Genomic DNA, 6000 nt, shown 5'->3' with positions numbered 1-6000 from the left:
AAAATGCAGCTGATTATAACTAACTCGGTGTATGATAGCTGTAAGCTGGGGATGTAGACATGGGAAAGTATTCACAGAGAAAATAAAACATTATTTATTTTGACTGCACTAATGAAAATAATTGAGGCTTTATGGAAGGTCATTCGACAATGATGACATCATATCCAAAAAGAAAGACATAACAGGAAACAAAATAGAGCACGATGAATACAATACTAAAGGTGTTCTTCCAAGAAAGTGATTAAAAGCAGTTTTCTCTGCTTCCCATACAGGATTCAGTTCCACTTTAAGTGCAGAAACCTGTATTCACAGGATACAGATACACAGATGTTATTTTTACAGACCAATAAATAGAATTTTACATTTAAAGTCACGACCAGCAGCAAGCATTGTTCGAATTAATGCACTAACAGGCAATTGAATTGTTATAGATGAAATTTTCTGCCAATTTTAGATTTTTTGTCTCTCCATTTAACTTACACTCTACATTTCATATCAAATTAATACAGCAATTTTAGTTGTGATAGCCAGTATAGAGTAATTGATTTATTGTTACTTTTGAGCATGATCGAATAAACGGTTCATCGTCAATTCAAAACCAGCTGATACAATTTATTTTTAAAAATCATTTTTTAAAAACTAAAACTACAAACAAGGAGGTCATCAGGCACAGCACTCATAGGCATTTGACTCTATAGAGATAATAACTGCACCCAAGTGACCTTCTGAACAGCGGGCCATTGGCATCTTCTCAGGATTATTGGTGATGAAGAGTAAATGTCAGTCCTGCCAGTGAAGCCCATTCACCAGCCATTGCCCCAGGCTGCAGTTCATCTAATACAGGGATTTTCTCTGACTTTAGTGGCTTTATTTTTTTTTTACCTCTTTATAAATAGTTTGCCATTAGAGACAATATCTTTGGTTCCGCACTATATCTCGAATCGCTTGTGAAGATAAAAACCATTACTCAAGTTGAAATCATATTTGAAAACAACAAAATGCTTGAGCAATTCAGCAAGTTTTTGAAAAAGACACTACTTGAAGGAACTCGACCCAAATGGTTAGCCATCCAATTTCCTCCGAAGATGCTGCCTAACCCAATGAGCTCCTCCAAAACTTTCTGTAGGAAGGCATTCAGATGCTGGTTTATATCGAAGGTACACACAAAATGCAGGAGTCAGGCAGCATCTCTGGAGAAAAGGACTAGGTAATGTTTTGGTTGGAAACTGTCTTTGGGTCTCCAGGAGGGTTCCGACCCAAAACATTGTGTATTCCTTTTCTCCAGAGATGCTGCATGACCCACTGAGTTATTCCAGCATTTTGAGTCTATCCTCCAGCACTTTGATTTTGTGCCCAAGATTCTACCAGTTGCAGTCTCTTGTATCTCCATTTTCCACTGTAATTTCTCCATTCTTTGCTGCCTCCCTGTTGCAAGTTGTTTCATGGGTGCACATTCCCTCATTGCATGGCACGGAACTAGAACTCACGTTACAGTTCCTTAGTTAGTTCCATGAAGGCTGATAAAACATGCTACCTTCTCACATACAACAATGAAGGAAACCATTTAACCCATTGAGTCTCTGCCAGATCACAGAGCAATCCTGCTAATCCCATTCCCCCACTTACATCTCTGTAACCTAGTCCCTCACATGCTCATCAACAGCCTGATTCGTGGATACACATTTTGTATTTATCATCCACGTGTTACTGTAAATTTAGTTTGCTCATTTTACTTAATAATAATTATTACAGTATAAAATTACTATAGATCATGTCTACAAAAGTTAAGAAACAAACAGCTTGCCTAGATGAGAAGACCTTGCTGGTGACATTAAATGCAACAAAAACTACGACAATGCACCGAACCACATGAAAAAAAAACAATAATACACATTTTGTCCTGATCCGCTGATTTTTGTGTCTCCCTTTGGTTTAAAGCAACATCTGTAGTTCATTCTACACATTTTGTCTGCTCCACTGTATAATCTCCTCAAGGTATACCTTTGATGATGCTCTCCTCCTCTCTCTGACGAGTTCTGCAGCATCCTCTGTCGCTGCACCCCCTCTGTAATTCCTCCTGCTCTCCTAATCTACGACCATGTTTTAACCTCAACTACTTTTTTGCGTATCTTTCATTCATTTGTTCTATGTCTCTATATCACTGTCTATATCTTTCCCTTTCCCCTGAGTCTGAAGAAGGGTCTCGACCCAAAATGTCACCTCTTCCTTTTCTCCAGAAATGCAGTCTGACCTGCTGAGTTACTCCAGCTTTTTGTGTCTATCTTCATAACAATTATAAAGTTGAGTCTGCTCCTCCATGGGATAGTTGAGGCAGACAGCATTGATGTTTAAAAGGAATGTAATAGAAGTGCAGAAGAGAGGGATAGAATGGTTAAAAAACATGAAGTACTGGAGTAACTCAATCGGTCAGGCAGCATTTCTGGAGGACATGAATATGTGACATTTCAGATCAGGACCCTTCGTCAGACTGGATTTATTAATATGGTGTGAGTTAAGGTAGGAAAATGAGGAGAGGAAGTATCGTCACTAAATGATCTGTTCAAATGCAAGATAGCTTAAATTACCTTGAAATTGTGGGGTCTAGATGTCAACAATGTAGCAAGATTTTAACTGCATGGATGCAGGTTTGGTTGGCCATCGCCTACATTTAGCAATCATGTGATATGCCATTTCTTATCAACGGGAGACTTTACTTCAAAATGGGCCCTGTGCGTAACATTCAAAATGTTACCGAATGCCACAGAGTTAATCTTTAATCTTATTGACACAATTTCACCTATTGCAAGGAAAACTTGGTAGGGACTAAATGAATGAATTAATTAATTAATACGTTTATTGGCCAAGTATTCACATACAAGGAATTTGCCTTGGTCCCTAAAGAAGTCCCTATTTCAAATAAGAAAGCACGGATAGTTTTTTTCAAATTAAACTGAAGGACGGCATTTATATGTTTGTATATCATATCGGGAAGCATGGTGACACAGCAGTAGGATTGCTGCCTTACAACGGGTTCGATCCTAACTATGGGTGCCGTCTGAATGGAGTATGTACGTTATCCTGTGACCGCGTCGGTTTTCTCCTGGTTCTCTGGTTGCCTCCCACACCCCAAAGACGTACAGGTTTGTAGGTTATTTGGCTTCAGTAAAATTTGTAAATTGTCCCTAGTGTGTAGGATAGTGTTAGTGTACGGGGATCGCTGGGCGCTGTGGACTTGGAAGGGCCTGTTTCCACGCTGTATCTCTGAACTAAAAATTAAAATATCCTCGGGTAAAGTACTTCATATCCAAATATGATATCAACAAAGTACTTCATCTATTTCATATACTTCATATCCAATTGATTACTTTTGAAGTATCGCATTGACATTAGATTGGAATTAGCAGCTGACACTCAAACCAACCCCTTCAAGTCAAGATTCCCACAAGCAGAAAATATGAATGTCATTGTGATTTTTTTTAAATTGGTGATCCTTGAAGAATGAATGCTGTCCAGAAAATATGAGACTTGGCTCTATTCTATTCAAAATGTGAATAAGATGGTGAGATCTAGTATCATTACTGAGACAGACAGATGTAATCATTTTTAATATTCTCCTTATGATGATTGTGAAAGTACTGTTGTGGTAATTTCCAACTTATTGAACAAATACAGTTTTGCACATAATTTTGGAAAACTGTAGATAATATCAAAAAACAATTTAACCTCAAGCAAAGTCTCACAGCTCACTCAAGCAGATAGTCTTCATTTGAACAGAACAGAACCTATTTTGAAATTCAGAGGCTACGTGATTCCTCCCCCCATCTGAGCTCTGATAAATATTCAAACATTTGGCTTAAGCTAAAAGCTAATCATGCACATTAAAGATTTGGATTATTTACATGAAACATTTGACAACAAAAGATTGCACAGTGTACGCTAACAACAAATTTAATATGACTACATGTAACAGCAATCATGAAGTGGCAAGGTGCTCTTCCAGTTGTCGGCTTCCCTCAAATAACTTTTGGCAGCTTAGCATTCCAAGCACACAGTGTACAAAAAGATTCCATCTGAAATAGGAAAAAATTCAGTATTCAATCGACAAAGTAACTCTGGCTTAAATCACCCAGATGCAAAATCTGATTGTCCAATGTTTCTGAGTAAATGGATTCTACCACTGCATTGAAATCTCATGAGTTACAACAGTCCCATCAATAATTTCCATAAAACTCTATCTGAAAATGGATAGGTATTATAAGGCTTCTGCGTTCTAGTGTCAAAATAACTATCTTGCATGCCATTATTCATTAATTGTGTGCTGTAGCCTTCCGTGTTTCAGTTTGCTGCTGATACTTATGTTGTGGCATTTCATCTTTTTTTTGATGTGCATAATTACTTTTAACTTTGTCTCTTGAATCTTTCTGTTTTTCTCCCTAGAATTAAAAAAACACACTTTTCCTGGCATGGTAGAACAAAGAAATTTCTAACAATAGGTACCAGTACGCTTAACATGGTTACAATTGCCTTTATAGATTTTGAAATATAAGCATTCATTTCACTTCCAAGTTCACTCGTCACCATTATCATCACTTCCACTGCTGTTGCATGGGTTTAAATACACATACATATACATTTTAAACATTCACAGATGCATTTTATCAACAGGGGCAGCATGGTGGCGCGGAGGTAGAGTTGCTGCCTTGCAGCGCCAGAGATCCTGACTATGGGTGTTGGATGTACAGAGTTTATACGTTCTCCTCGTGACCTGCATGGATTTTCTCTGGGATCTCTGGTTTCCCCTCACACTCCAAAGACGTTCAGGTTTGTAGGTTAATTGGCTTGGTATAATTGTAAATTGTCCCTAGTGTGTGTAGAATAGTGTTAGTGTGCGGGGATCTTTGGTCAGCGCATACTCTGTGGGCCTAAGAACCTGTTTCCATGTTGTATCTCTAAACTAAAATAATGCTCACATATAACTGTGTGCATATGCAGACAGACTCTGACTATAGACATACACGACACAGACGTACATCATTTCACATGGATCTACAGTCTTATATTTGCCCCGTTCTGATTACTTCCCTCCTTCAGTTGCTCCATTCTTCATTCCCCTCCTCTAGTCTCCATTCCTCTGCCCCATTTACACTAACCCTGCTTGCAGCTCTTCCCCCTCTTCACCCATCTTCTTTCCTCTTAGCCCCATCCCTCTTCTTTCCCTCATTATCCCCTCACTTTTCTTCCCCACACCCCAGCCTCGACCCACTATGCAGCCTCCAACTGTTTACTCTCCCCCAGAGTGAAGCTGCCCATGGATTGCAGGCACTTATTCCTTGATGGCTGATACTAATTGTTGATCAACCTCCCCCTACCCATCCCAGCCCGAGCAGCTGTGCCACCCACAGCCTGTGGCTGAGCCCAGAACCCGTGGATTTCTCCCAAAAGGGTGACCCTACAACTTTCTGCTGAATGTTGCCCAATTATCTACAGCTATCAATTTGATTTTGAGTTTGAGTTTAGTTTATTGTCACCAGTTCCGAGATACAGTGAAAAGCTTTTGTTCATGCTAACCAGTCAGCGGAAAGACAATACATGATGACAATCGGGCCATCCACAGTGTACAGATACATGATAAAGGGAATAATGTGAATAACGTTTACTGCACAATAAAGTCCATTGAAGTCTGATCAACGATAGTCCGAGGTTCTCTAATGAGGTTGATAGTAACTCAGTACTACTCTCTAGTTGAGAAGAAATTGTCCCAGGATCTGGAGGTGTGCACTCTCACACTTCTGTATCTATTGCCCGATGGGAGAGGGGAGAAGAGTGATTGGCTGGGATGCGACTTCTCCTTGATTATGCTGGTGGCCTTGCTGAGACAAGGTAAGGTGTAAATGGAATCAATGGAAGGGAGGTTGGTTTGTGTGGTGATCTGGGCTGCATTCACAACTCTGCAATTTCTTGCGGTCCTTCCCAAACCATCTCAAATGAGGTCAAACAATT

Source organism: Leucoraja erinacea, chromosome 14 (genome assembly GCF_028641065.1).
Source record: "Leucoraja erinacea ecotype New England chromosome 14, Leri_hhj_1, whole genome shotgun sequence".
NCBI lineage: Eukaryota > Metazoa > Chordata > Chondrichthyes > Rajiformes > Rajidae > Leucoraja > Leucoraja erinaceus.
This window is presented reverse-complemented; position numbering follows the sequence as displayed.